Genomic DNA, 15189 nt, shown 5'->3' with positions numbered 1-15189 from the left:
TAGATTTGCATTTGTGTTTGTTTCTGCTCACTCTTACTGCTGTTCTGGCTCATGATATTACATGCAGAGGCAAACAGCATCCCATGGGCTGCTGATTTCCCCTATAACACCATAACACCTACCCTCTGTAAGAAATCTGACAGTGTAAATTGGGCTTCATGTTTCTGCATCTCTCAAGGAACCCTATGTGATTCAGATTTTCATTTTGGCTCATTGCTAGCTTTAGAAAGTGCTTTAGTATAAAACTTTTGGATGCAGAAATCTTGACATTTTATATATTTTCTACCCGAAGTTAATTCAATTTTAAACACTGACTAGATCACCTTGAAGAAAATCTTTTGATTGCTCAAGTGCTAGTGAACTTTTTTTTTTTTTTTTTTTTTTTCTGGAGAAAAGTGGTCTCCCGAAATTGTTGGTGATGTATATTGATTAAGTAGCTCTAATAATCCAATTTAAGTTAAATTAGTACATGGCTGTCCACAAAGACCCTTGATCAAAATTCCCTCTTGAAGTAGTTATTGTCCCAAATTTCTCTGATTTTTCTTAGCACTTAATACACAATTATTGCTTTTCCACTTCTTATGAGAAACAAATGAGAATGAAAAGTGGAACTTTGGGTCTAGTATTTGTCTAAGTCACACTGTATACTTATCCCTAGTACACACATGCACATGCACATGCACGTGCCGCGCGCGCACACACGCACGCACGCACACACACACACACACACACGAATGAATCATGTACTGTTTAAATATTCCTGGGAAAGGCTTTTCCCACTCAGCCCATAGAATGGTGCCAATTTGATGTCATCATGTTGATTTGGCATCAGGGATGGACTATCAGATAGACAGTTGCATTCAAAGCCAATCATGGTGACTCATGTCTGAAATCCCAGCAGTAAAACAGGAGGATCGCCACACTTCAAGTCCAGCCTGGGCTACAGAGTCCCTATTTTAAAATTAACAACAACAAAAATAGAATTGCATTTGGTTCACAATCAAGCCCAAATTTACACTATCTGAAGAAGTAATCCTCTCATGGGAAAAATTGTTTTCATCTGTCATTTCCTGGCCTATGCCAACCTCAGCATTATAGACCTTTGGAGGCAGATAATTCTTTGTTGAGGGGCACTGCTTAGTGACATCCTAGACATCTACCTTCTAAATCCTAAGACTTCCTTACCCATAGAGTGATAATAAAAAGTTGTGTTCTTGGCCAAACATATAACTAAGCGGTAGAGGACTTACCAAATGTAGTGGCTTAAGTGAGACATTCCTCATAGTCTCAAGCTTCAAACACTTGGTCCTCAGTTGATAGTACCACTTGGGAATTTTAGGAGGCTTGGATTTGTGGGAAGAAGTATGACACCAGAGGTGGGCTTTGAGAGTTGGAGGACTCATGCCATTTCATTTTTACTCTTTTTGTTTCTTGCTTGTGGCTCAAAATGTAAGAGGTCAGCTTCTAGCTCTAGCCACCATGTCTGCTTCTTCTCCACCATCATGGACTATTATTCCTCTGGAACTGTAAGCTCAAAGAAATTATTTCTTCTGTAAGTTGCCTCGGTCATGGTGTTTTATCATAGCAATGGAAAAGTAACTAATAAACGAAGCAAGCCCCAGGTGCTGGGTTCAATGACCTGAACATTTAAAAAATAAACAAACAAATAAGCCTCTTGACATGACCACATGTGCCCTGAAGAGTGAAGGCTGGACCAAACAACATCTAAATGAGGACTGTTGAACATTTCATTTTGGGCTAGTGAAAGAGCAATGAAGGATTTAGTTAAACTTGAACACAGGCTGGAAGGAGGACACCTCTCACAAAGTAGAATGCTTAAGTTATCATTGGCACAACCTGAATACTATCAAATATCGTTCAGGGAAGAGAATAAGTAGACAGTAGGGGCTCTGTTGTATGGGGACTAAGTACAACATCCTAGGATCTCCACTCACATCTAGGAAGATGGATCTTGATGTACTAGGCTTTCCTCTTTTCTTCCTTTCTCCCTTCACACTCTTTTTACAGTGTTCAGGATAGAACCCAGGACGTTGTATATGCCAGGCAAGTGTTATACTAACTAAACTACAGCCACAGGTCCCTCTTTTCTCAAGTACTAGAAACCAGGATTCTCTGTTTCCATTTCAGCTTCTCCAGGGAGTTTCTTTGAGCTTGAGTGTTGCTAATTATATTTACCTACTGTAGGATTGTCACTAAAATAGAAAATTACTAGTTACAAAGTAATTAGATAAAATTATTGCTTTTGCTTTTTACTAACATGGCATGAGAGGTTTCTAACTTGAATCTCATTTGGAAAACCCTTTGAACTACTGGATTGAAAATTACAGTATGAGCTGATATAGGTCAAGCAAGGAACACACAGGTGATAGAATCAGTGAAAATAGAAATGCAAAACAGCAAACCAGAACAACACAGCAATATTTGGCACTTCAAGCCAAACTGACATCAACTTGAACTTCAGGGTCCTCATTGTGTGATACGGATTCAGAAGAACAAACATGTCCTGCCTACAATGTATGACAACAGAAGACTGCAAAGAAAATTGTTCTCTGAACTTTCTCATAGAGAAGATAGGGGAGTGATGCCCATAGGAAGTTGTGTCCAGGCTGGCTGTTTAGAGAAATGGTAGCTCAAATTCACAGTTCTGGGAGATTTGGCAATCTATTGTTTTATACAAATTGACAAGTGCCCACAGTTAAGATAGACCGCAAAGGCCAATTTTCTCTGAACTAACAACAAATCCCAGAGTGTTAGTAAATACTAACAGAACATATAAGGAATACACAAATAGCAAATTAAATAAAAATACAAAAAAAAGTCCAGGAGTGACAATTAGCAGAAAAACTAGAACAAGAAAACAACAGACCTACAAAAATTTCATGATACTCACGATATAAAATCACTAGTGAATACAATATTTTTAAAAAATTGAGTTTTTTTAGTTAAATGTTTTATTCATTCAACATTTCACATTACAAATATTTGAAATGTATATGCATGTTGGGATAAATAGTCATTTGCAAGCTATTTAATATCACCAATTTTCACTAGCACTTCAACAAATGAACTTTAAACAAAATGGGACTGTGTTATATAGCTTAAGAGGAGAATATACAAAAATTTACCATAGAATGAGTTTAATAAAAAAAGCAATTACTTTTATATAAAATGCTAGAATACAACTATGACCTCCCCATACATGATAAAACACTATATGGAAATTCAGGCAAGTGTGCAATTAACTGACACACTTATAATATTTCTTGCTGATAACACAAACGATACACTGGAAAAAAATTACGGAGTAGTAAAAAGTAGACATCCCTTTCTAAAAGCTTCCCTTCCAAAAATAGCAAAAATTTGATGAAACTATAAAAGCTCATATTTAAAATTTTAAAAAGATATAAACAACCAGTTGAATGTAGCATTGTCCCAATTCTTACACTGCTCCATCACAGTAACTTTAAAATAAGATAATAAAGTAAAGCAAATGAACAAAAACTTCTTTTGCTGAATTTTAAAGCTAATCTTAAATTTCCATTAGTAGAAAGATTGATTTCTTATTCTTTTCTTTAGAAACACCACCAAGAAAGAGGATTACTCTTAGCAGTAGAAAATGACATTTTAAAATATCTGCAATTAAAAACAAAAAGTAATGTGGCGAATATCTTTTCAAAGTCTGAGATAAGAATTGCACATGATTGGAGTGAGCATTCCACAATTTATCACTTTCAACTTTTTTTCCTTTTTTTCCACTTTTAAAATTTTTATTATTTATTACAACTTATTCACTTTGTAGTCCCCTCCTCATCTCCTCCCAGTCTCACTCTTCCTCCCTCTTACTAGGGCATAGAGAAAGAAGAGCCAGAGAGTCCTGATGAGATCTGATAGACTAAGGTCAGCTAGTAGGAGACAAGAACCCCCTCTATCACTTTCAACTTTTAAGCCATCTTATAACAAGAAACAAAGGAGGGTGAATTATCAAATCTTTCTCTTGGCACTCTTGTAAAATGCTAATTTTGTTGGCTGCAAAGGAAACACATTCAAAGAATTCCCTGTGGACATGTGAATGGAGGAATGAAAGATGCTCCCTGGTAGTTGGTCAGTGTTTTCTTTTCTTCTGAACTGCATGATTCTAATTGGGATATTCATATGCCTTTTTCTTTCTTTCTAGTTTTTTTTTTAATGCTCATACATGGATTGGGGTGTGCTGTTGTGCTGTTCCTACCAAGTAAACATGTGAGATGAGTTAATAAGAAATAACAGTTGAACAAGTAGCTTTGAACAATAATTTTCCCTTTGTGCATTTTGGTAGAGTGCTGAATTTTGGTAGAGTGTTTTGTAGCTAACTTATTTTACTATGCATGTGGTGTATATTTAGTTTAGTTTTTTTTTAATTTTTATATGTATATATGCATGTGTACATATATATATATATATAATGTCCCAATTGTAGCTCCCTTTCACCCCTCCTCCTGGTTCCTCCCTCCCACCTTCTTTCACCCTATCTCCCTTCCCCTTATCCTCAGAAAAGGGGAGCAACACCACAACACACCACAGCACATCATGTCATATCAGGACTGAGTTTCTCCACATCCACTAAGGCCAAGAAAGGGGAAGTAATCTAATGCAGCCTGGTTCAGTGATGTCCCCACCTTTGGTTTCTCTTTTCTCTCCAGGTCCTCAAAACTGCCCCCCCCCAATGCTCCCCACATCTGATCCTGACTTTCATTTAACTCCCCACACCCTCTCCTCTCCAGTTCCTGCTCTACTTCCTCTTCCAAATTATATTCTATTCCCCCATATTTAGTTACTTTGGGTCCGTAATTAGTAGTATAGTTATCCCATAATATATGGCTAATATCTGCTTATAAGTGAGTATATACCATGAGTGTCTTTCTGCTTCTGGGTTACCTCACTCAGGATGATCTTTTCTAGTTCCCACCATTTGCCATTCTTCCATTGAGGGGCATGTAAAGTGTTTCTAGATTCTGGCTATTACAAATAAAGCTGCTATGAACATAGTTGAGTAAATGTCCTTCTTGTATGATGGAGCATCTTTTGGGTATAGGCCCAGAAGTGGTATAGCTGGGTCTTGGGATAACGCTATTCCAAATTGTCTGAGAAAGCACTGGATTGTTTTCCAAAGTGGTTGTACAAGTTTGTACTCACACCAGCGATGGAGGCATGTTCCCATTTACTCCACATCCTCTCCAGCATATGTTGTCACTTAAGTTTTTTATTTTAGCCTTCCTGATGGGAATAAGATGGAATCTTAGTGTTGCTTTGATTTGCATTTCCTTTATGACTAATGTTGTTGAGCATTACTTTAAGTGTTTTTCCTCCATTCAAGATTCCTCTGTTGTGAATTCTGTTTAGCTCTTTACCCCATTTTTAATTTAATTATTTGGATTTTGGTTCTTTAATTTCTTGAGTTCTTTCTATGTTTTAAATATTAGCCCTTTGTAAGATGTAAGGTTGGTGAAGAACTTTCCCAATCTGTAGACTGCTATTTTGTTCTCTTGACAGTGTCCTTTACCTTACAGAACCGTTTCAGATTTATGAGGCCCTATTTATTATTTGTTGATATTAGAGCCTAAGTTGGTGTTCTGTTCAGGAAGTTGTCTTATTTGCCAAATGACTTCAAGACCATTCCCTGCTTTCTCTTCTGTTAGATTTAGTGTATCTGGTTTTGTGTTAAGGTCTTTGATCCACTTGGAACTTGAGTGTTGTGCAGGATGATAAATATGGGTCTCTGCATTTTTCTACATGCAGACATCCAGTTAGACCAGCATCGTTTATTGAAGATGATTTCTTTTTCCCATTGTATGCTTTTGGCTTCTTTGTCAAAAATCAAGTGTCCATAAGTGTGTGGGTTTATTTCTGGGTCTTCAATTCAATTCCATTGATCAATCAGACTGTTTCTATGTCATACCACACCGTTTTATTACTATTGCTCTGGAGTACATCTTGAAATCAGGTATAATGATAACTCTAGAAATTCTGTTATTGAACAGAATTGTTTTAGCTATCCTGTGTCTTCTATTTTTCCATATGAAGTTGAGAATTGTTCGTTCAAGGTCTGTGAAGAATTGTGTTGGCATTTTGATAGAATTGCATTGAATCTATAGATTGTTTTTGGTAAGATGGCCATTTTTACTATGTTAATCCTACTGATCCAGGAACAAGGAGATCTTTCCATCTTCTGATATCTTCTTCAATTTTTTTCAGAGTCTTGAAGATCTTGTCATACTGGTCTTTTACTTGCTGGGTGAGAGTTACACAAAGATACTTTATACAATTTGAGGCTGTTATGAAGGGTATTGTTCCCCTAATTTCTTTCTTCAGAGACTTGAAGTTTTTTTCATACAAGTCTTTCACTTGATTGGTTAGAGTCACACAAAGGTATTTTATGTTATTTGTGGCTATTGTGAAGGGTGTTGTTTCCCTAATTTCTTTCTCAGCTCATTTGTATTTTGTGTACAAGAGGGCCACTGAGTTTTTTGAGTTAATTTTGTATCCAGCCACTTTGCTGAAGGTGTTTATAAGCTGAAGGAGTTCTGTAGTAGAATATTTTGGGTCACTCATGTATTCTATCATATCATCTGCAAATAGTGATACTTTGGCTTTCTTTCTGATTTGTATCCCCTTGATCTTTAGTTGTCTTATTGCTCTAGCAAGGACTTCAAGTACTATGTTGAGCAGATACAGAGAGACTGGGCAACCTTGCCTTTTCCCTGATTTCAGTGCTATTGATTTAAGTTTCTCTCCATTTAGTTTGATGTTGGCTATAGGCTTGGTATATATTGTCTTTAGTATGTTTAGATACATGCTGTTTATCTCTGATCTCTCCAAAACTTTAAACTTGAATGGTTGTTGGATTCTGTCAAATTGTTTTTCAGTATCTAAGGAGATGATCATGTTTTTTTTTTTCCTTTTGTTTGTTTATGTGGTGGATTACATTGATGGATTTCCTTATATTGAACCACCCCTGCATGCCTGGAATAAAGCCTTGGTCATGGTTGATGATATCTTTTATGTGTTCTTTGATAAGATTTGTGAGTATTTTATTGAGTATTTTTGCATCAATGTCCATAAGAAAGATAGGTCTAAAGTTCTCTTTTTTGTTGGGTTTGGATGGTTTAGGTATCAGAGTGACTGTGGTTTCATAGAATAAGTTTGATAATGTTCCTTCTGTTTCCATTTGTGGAATATATAGAAGAGTATTAGCTCTTCTATATATTGGTATTAGCTCTCCTTTGAAGGTCTGGTAGAATTCTGCACTAAACATATCTGGACCTCAATTTTTTTTTCTTTTTTGGTTGGAAGACTTTTAGTTACTACATTTATTTTCTTAGGGGTTATAGGACAATTTAAACTGTTTACCTGATTGTGATTTAACTTAGTAAGTGAAATCTATGAAGAAAAACATTTATTTTTAAAGATTTTTCAATTTTGTAAAGTATAGGTTTTTAAAGTAAGACTTAATGATTCTTTCAATTTCCTGAGTGTCTTTTGTTATGTCCCCCTTTTCATTTCTGATTTTGGTAATTTGTATTGTGTCTCTCTCTGCCTTTTAGTTACCTTGGCTATTGTTTTGTATGTCTTGTTGATTTTCTCAGAGAATCAGGTCTTGGTTTCATTGATTCTTTGTATTGTTCTGCCTGTTTCTAAGTTATTGGTTTCAGCCCTGAGTTTGATTATTTCCTGCCATCTACTCCTCTTGAGTATGTTTGCTTCTTTTTGTCCAGAATTTTCAGGTGTGCTTTTAAATTGCTAGTATGAGAACTCTCCAATTTCTTTATAAAGGAACCTAGTGCTCTAAACCTTCCCCTTAGCACTGATTTAACTGTATCCCATTTGGGGGGTATGTTGTGCCTTCATTTTCATTGAATTCTAGAAAGTCTTTAATTTCTTTCTTCATTTCTTCCTTAACCCAGTGGTTGTTGAATAAGGATTTGTTCCATTTCTGTGAGTTTTTTTTTTTTTTTTAGGGTTTCTTTTGCTTCCATTGTTGAAATCAAGGTTTAATACGTGGTGGTCTGATGAGAGACAAGGCTTGTTTGTATCTGTTGAGGCTTGCTTTGTGACCAAGTATAGGGTCAATTTTGGAGAAGGTTCTGTGAGGTGCTGAGATGAATGTATATTTCTTTGTGTTTGGGTAAAAGTTCTGTAAATGTCTGCTAGGTCCATTTGATTCATGGCATCTGTCAGTTTCATTATTTCTTTATTTAGTTTCTGTCTCAGTGCTCTATCTTTTGGTGAAAGTAGGGTGTTTAAGTCTCCCAGTATTAATGTGTGGGAATCTATGTGTGATTTAAGCTTCACTAATTTTTTTTACACATGTGTGTGCCCTTGCATTTGTGGTATAGATGTTTGTAATTGAGATGTCATCTTGGTGGATTTTTCCTTTGATGAGTATGAAGTGCCCTTCCTTATCTCTTTTGATTAATTTTGATTGAAAGCCTATTTTATTAGATATTAGAATGGCTACTCCAGCTTACTTCTGGGGTCTGTTTGCTGGGAAAAGCTTTTTCCAGCCCTTTACTCTGAAGTAATGTTTATCTTTGTTGCTGAGGTGTTTTTATTGTAGTAAAATGATGGGGTCTGTTTATGCATCCATTCTGTTAGCCTGTGTTTTTTTTATTGTAAAATTAAGTTTGTTGATGTTGAGAGGTATTAATGCCAGTGATTGTTAGCTCCTGTTATTTTGATGTTTGTTGTTGTATTGTATTTGTGTGTTTCTGTTCTTTTGGTTTGGATGCAGTGGCATTACTTATTTCCTATGTTTTTTGTGGGTGTAGTTTACTTCCATCAGTTGGAGTTTTCCTTCTAGTAACTTTTGTAAGGCTTGGCTTTTGTGTAGATATTGTTTAATTTTTTTTTTTCATGGAATATCTTGCTTTCTCCACCTATGGTGATTTAAAGTTTTGTTGGGTATAGTAGTCTGTGCTGACATCTGTGTTCTCTTAGGGTCTGTATGACATATCTTTGGGCCCTTCTGTCTTTTATTGTCTCGGTTAAGAAGCCAGGTGTGATTCTGATCTCTCTGCCTTTATATGTTACTTGGATTTTTTACCTTGCAGGTTTTAACATTTTTTCTTTGGTTTGTACATTTAGTGTTTTGAGTATTATGTGATATGAGATTTTTCTTTCTGGTCTAATCTATTTGGTGTTCTGTAGGCCTCTTATATGCTTATAAATATCTCTTCCTTTAGGTTGGGGACATTTTCTTTTATGATTTTGTTGAAAATATTTTATTGTCCTTGGAGCTGAGAATCTTTTCTTTCTTCAATTCCTATTATTCTTGGGCTATTTCTTTTCATGATACCCTTGATTTCTTGGATGTTTTGTGTCAGGAAATTTTTGCATTTAGCATTTTCTTGGATGCATGCATCATTTTCTTCTACTGTAGCTTCTAAATCTGGGATTCTTTCCTCCATGTATTGTATTCTGTTATTCCTGTTTTCTTTCCTAAGTTTTTCATTTGCAGGATTTCCTCAGTTTGTGTTTTCTTTCTTGTTTCTATTTTCATTTTCAGGTCTTGAACCATTTTTATTCATTTCCTTCACCTGTTTACATTTTCCTGTATTTCTTTAAGTGATTTATTCATTTCCTCTTTAAGTGTCTTTATCAGGTTTATTGTGTTTATCTGTACTTCTTTAAGGGATTTATTTATTTCCTGTTTAAATGCCTCAGTCATCTTCAAAAGCATAGTTTTAAGGTTATTTTCTTATGTTTCAGTTGTGTTTGGATATCCAGGACTGCTTGAAGTGAGATAACTGGGTTCTGGAGGTGCCATATTGACCTAGCTTTTGTTGATTTGTCCTTACACTGGCATTTAGCCATCTGTTTGTCTCTGGCACTGACTGGTTGTCCCTGATTACCTTCTGGATTTCTTTTTCATCTTGTTTTACTTGTTTGTTTGTTTATTACAATTTATTCACCTTGTATCCCAGCTGTAGCTCCGTCCCTCATCTCCTACCAATCCTATCTCCCTCTTATCTCCTCCCATTTCTCTCCCCAAGTCTACTTAAGGGAAGTCCTCCTCCCCTTCCCTCTGATCCTGGTCAATCAGGTCTCATCAGGACTGGATGCATTGTCTTCCCTGTGGCCTGGTAAGGCTGCTCTCCCCTCAGGGTGAGGTGACCAAAGAGCCAGCCACTGAGTTCATGTCAGAGACAGTTTCTGTTCCCATTACTAGGGAACACACTTGGATACTGAGCCTAAACCCCTACATCTGTGCAGGGGTTTAGATTATCTTCATACATGATCCTTGGTTGGAGTATCAGTCTCAGAAAAGACCCCTGTGCCCAGATTTTTTGGTTCCGTTGTTCTCCTTGTGGAGCTCCAGACCCTTCCAGGTCTTTCTATCTCCCCCTTTTTTCATAAGATTCCTTGCACTCTGCCCAAAGTTTGGCTATGAGTTTCAGCATCTGCTTTGACACCCTGCTTAGTAGTCTTTCAGATGCCCTCTGTGGTAGGCTCCTGTCCTGTTCCCTGTTGTTTTTTTTTTTTTTTTGTCTTTCAATGTCTATCCTGTTTGCCTTTCTGAGTGAGGATTGATCATCTTACCCAGGGTCATCTTTCATGCTTAGATTCTTTAGGTTTACAGATTTTAGTATGTTTATCCTTTATTATATAGCTAATATCCACTTACAAGTGAGTATATCCCATGTGTGCCTTTCTGCTTCTGGGATACCTCACTCAGGATGATCTTTTCCAGTTCCCACCATTTGCCTGCAAATTTCATGATTTCCTTGTTTTTAATAGCTGAGTAGTATTCCATTGTGTAAATGTACCACAATTTCTGTATCCATTCCTCAACCGAGGGACATCTGGGTTGTTTCCAGATTCTGGCTATTAAGACTAAAGCTACTAAGAACATGGTTGAGCAAACATCTTTGTTGTATACTTAAGCATATTTTGGATATATTCCTAGGAGTTCAGGTATGGGAAGAGCCCTGAGCAGAATGCTGAATGTTCCTGGGGCAGCCCCCCTCAGGATGGTGAGTACTGCTGTGGGATGACTGCTGGATCTTAGGGAATAGCCCATAGTTCTCTTCAGGTGGTTGTGTCCCGATTAGACCTACAGACAGTGGATTGGAGTTGGGATGTCTACCTTGTATTATCCAGAGAACCAATAGTTCTCCTCAGGAACCCAGGAGTCCTCCTTTTGCCAGGGGAACTCCTGGAGTCAGCAGCCCCACCACTCACTCTCTGTCTCCCTGGTCTCTGTGCTCAAGCTGCTGGTGTTTTGAAGTCTGCAGAAAGGCCTCTGGCTTGCTATGAAGTTCCACAGTCCAGCCACTCAGAAATTGTGCACACTGAGCACCACCATCTGAGATCCTTCTGTGATGTATATTTGTTATCTTTTGTATATCCTGTCTTTTTTCCAACAATGAACATTTTTAAGCGCTCTTTTCACTGATGGGCTATCTCTTTATGCAATATCTCAGATTTTCATGTTGCAGAGAATAGGTTTTTGTACTTTTACTACGTAGAGATCTTCATATACTTCATTTTAAATAGAAACAATTTTAATAGATTTTACTTTCTTATATTCTGCTTTTTTATACATTTCAGTGCTCTGCATACGTTTTAAATTATGAACGTTGTACACCAGCAATGATATTTTAGAGTCTGCAGAGAAGAGAAAGCATGATGCTTAATCATCCTTTCCCAGCACTAGCTTTTGGTGTATCTATAATCTAAAATTAGCCTATGAAAAGAAAAAAAATAATAAAAATATTCACATCAAAATGACAACATAACACTGTAATTCCTAAACAACATCATATGAATATGTACAGGATCAAAATCTAAAAATAACAAAATTGTCTACAGATTCTTAGTTAGGTTTTAAAAATCATTCATAAAATGTGGACATTTTTGTGATTGTTTAACCTTTTTAAATCTTAATTCATCGATACTACATGTTTGATTTAGAGACATTTGTTCCTTTAATTTCTATGTATTAAAACAAATTACCTGCCACAGGACCCGTTTGTAGTGTTAGTGTTCATGACTAATGTAAGTAAATGCTATTCTAATATTTATCTGTGTTTGTGTGACAAGTGTGCTTACAGATCATTTGCTTCCACTTCTTTACAGGGCATAAACAATAATTGCCCATTAATGCAAATTTTATAATTACATGTCTTTCACATTGCATGGGATTTTAGGTGGGAGTTACTAAGTAACTCAAATATAATTAACATGTAATTAGTTTACAGGTTTTAGGGTATCACTTCAGCTTACCAAACATGTGGTACTTGTGTACCAGAATAGCACCAGCCATGTATTTACAGTGTAGTTATAGCGTAATCACAGGTTAATTGTACAATAAGCAATAAACTACTTCTGTGTATTTTCTAGGTAATGAAACCTCCTTCCATGATATCATGATATATAAATACAAAGATTATATTGTGTTTCTATGTAAGAAACATTTCTCTTTTTTGTATTTTTTTATTTTTATTTTTATTATAGTCAATTCACTTTTTATCCCCCCTGTAGCTCCCTCCCTCCTCCGTTCCCAATCCCACTCTCTCTCCCTCTTTTCCACCCATGCCCCTCCCCCAGTCCACTGATAGGGGATGTCTTTCTCTCCTTCCTTCTGATCCTAGTCTATCAAGTCTCATCAAGAGTGGCTGCATTGTCATCTTCTGTGGCCTGGTAAGGCTGCTCCTCATATAATTATATGTATATAATTATACATATATTATATATATAACATATGTAAAATATAATATATATTATATATTATAATATATATGCATATAATATATAATATATATATTCAAGTTTCTGCAAAATACAAAATAAAACTTTCAACAAATAAATTTAGCATTTTGTGAGAATACCCTTGGAAAGACTTGATAATTCATCTCTTCTCTTTTGAAGATTACATTTTCTGTTAAGAGAAATGTTGTTTCATGTGGTCCCATTTATTGATAGTTGCTCTTAGAGCCTGTGCTGTTACTGTTCTGTTCAGGAAGTTGTTTCCTGTGCCAATGAGTTCAAGGCTCTTCCCCAATTTTTCTTTTTTCTAATGGATTTAGTGTGTCTGGTTTTATATTGAGGTCTTTGATCCATTTGGTCTTTAGTTTTGTGCAGGGTGATAAGTATGGATCTATTTGCATTTTTCAACATGTAGACATCCAGTTAGACCAGCGCCATTTGTTGAAAATGTTATCTTTTTTCCATTAAATGGTTTTGGCATCTTTGTCAAAAATCAGGTGTCCATAGTGTGTGGATTTATGTCAGGATCTTCTATTTGATTTTATTGATCCACCAGTCGGTTTCTATGTCAGTACCATGCAGTTTTTAGTATTGTTGCTCTATAGTACAGCTTGAGATCAGGGATGGAGATACCTCCTGAAGACATTTTATTGTAGAAGATTGTTTTAGCAATTCTGGGTTTCTTGTTGTTCCATATGAAGGTGAGAATTTCTGTAAAGCAAAGGACCCTGTTGTCAGAACAGAACAACTGCCTACAGATTTGGAAAGGATCTTCAAAAACCCTATATCTGACAGAGGGCTAATATCCAGAACATATAAAGAACTCAAGAAGTTAAACAGCAACAAATCAAGCAATCCAATTAAAAAATGGGGTACAGCGCTAAACAGAGAATTCTCAATAGAAGAATATAGAATGGGAAAGAAACACTTAAAGAAATGCTCAATGTCCTTAGTCATCAGGGAAATGCAAATCAAAACGACCCTGAGATTTTACTTTACACCCATCAGAATGGCTAAGATAAAAAACTCAAGTGACAACACATGCTGGAGAGGATGTGGAGAAAGGGAAACCCTCCTCCACTGCTGGTGGGAATGTAAACTTGTAAAACCACTCGGGAAATCAGTCTGGCGCTTTCTCAGACAACTAGGAATAGAACTACCTCTAGATCCAGTTATACCACTTCTAAGCATATAACCAAAAGATGCTTAAGTATACAACAAGGACATTTGCTCAACCATGTTTGTAGCAGCTTTATTTGTAATAGCCAGAAGTTGGAAACAACCCAGATGCCCCTCAGTTGAGGAATGAATGCAGAAATTGTGGTAGATTTACACAATGGAATACTACTCAGCTTTTAAAAACAAAGAAATAATGAAATTTACAGGTAAGTGGTAGGAACTGGAAATATCATCCTGAGTGAGGTAACCCAGAAGCAGAAAGACACACAGGGTTATATACTCATAAGTGGATACTAGACATATAATATAGGATAAACCTACTAAAATCTGTACACCTAAAGAAACTAAGCAAGAAGCAGCACCCTGGGTAAGATGATCAATCCCCATTCAAAAAGGCAGAGAGGATGGACATCAGAAGAGGGAGAAAACAGGGAACTAGACAGGAGCCTACCACAGAGGATCTCTGAAAGGCTCTAACCTGCCGGGTATCAAAGCACATACTGTGACTTATAGCCAAACTTTAGGCAGAGTTCAGGGAATCTTATGAAAGAAGGCAGAGGTAGCAAGACCTGAAGATAACAGGAGCTCCACAAGGAGGGCAACAGAACCAAAAAATCTCAGCACAGGGATCTTTTCTGAGACTGATACTCCAACCAAGGACTGTTCATGGAGATAACCTAGAGCCCCTGCACAGATGTAGCCCATGCAGTTCAATATCCAAGTGGTGTCCCTAGTAATGGGAACAGGGACTGACTCTGACATGAACTGATTGGCCTGTTCTTTGATCACCTCCCTCTGAGTGAGGAGCAGCCTTACCAGGCCACAGAAGATGACAATGCAGCCACTCTTGATGAGACTTGATAGACTAGGATCAGAAGGAAGGAGAGAAAGACATCCCCTATCAGTGGACTGGGGGAGGGGCATGGGTGGAAAAGAGGGAGGGAGAGTGGGATTGGGAACGGAGGAGGGAGGGAGCTACAGGGGGGATAAAAAGTGAATAGACTATAATAAAAATAAAAATAAAAAATACAAAAAGAGAAATGTTTCTTACATAGAAACACAATATAATCTTTGTATTTACATATCAACAGTTGTAATCAATTCTATAAACAGGCAAACATTTAAATACGTTAACTCGGTGAGGTAGAAAAATATTTGAAATAAATTGGCATGATTCAGTATTTTAAAAATTACATCCTAAGTCTTAAAATATCAGAATGGAAAGGATCTATTTTTATATGGCTA

Source organism: Meriones unguiculatus, chromosome X (assembly GCF_030254825.1).
Source record: "Meriones unguiculatus strain TT.TT164.6M chromosome X, Bangor_MerUng_6.1, whole genome shotgun sequence".
Classification (NCBI taxonomy): domain Eukaryota; kingdom Metazoa; phylum Chordata; class Mammalia; order Rodentia; family Muridae; genus Meriones; species Meriones unguiculatus.
Note: the sequence above shows the minus strand (reverse complement) of the source record.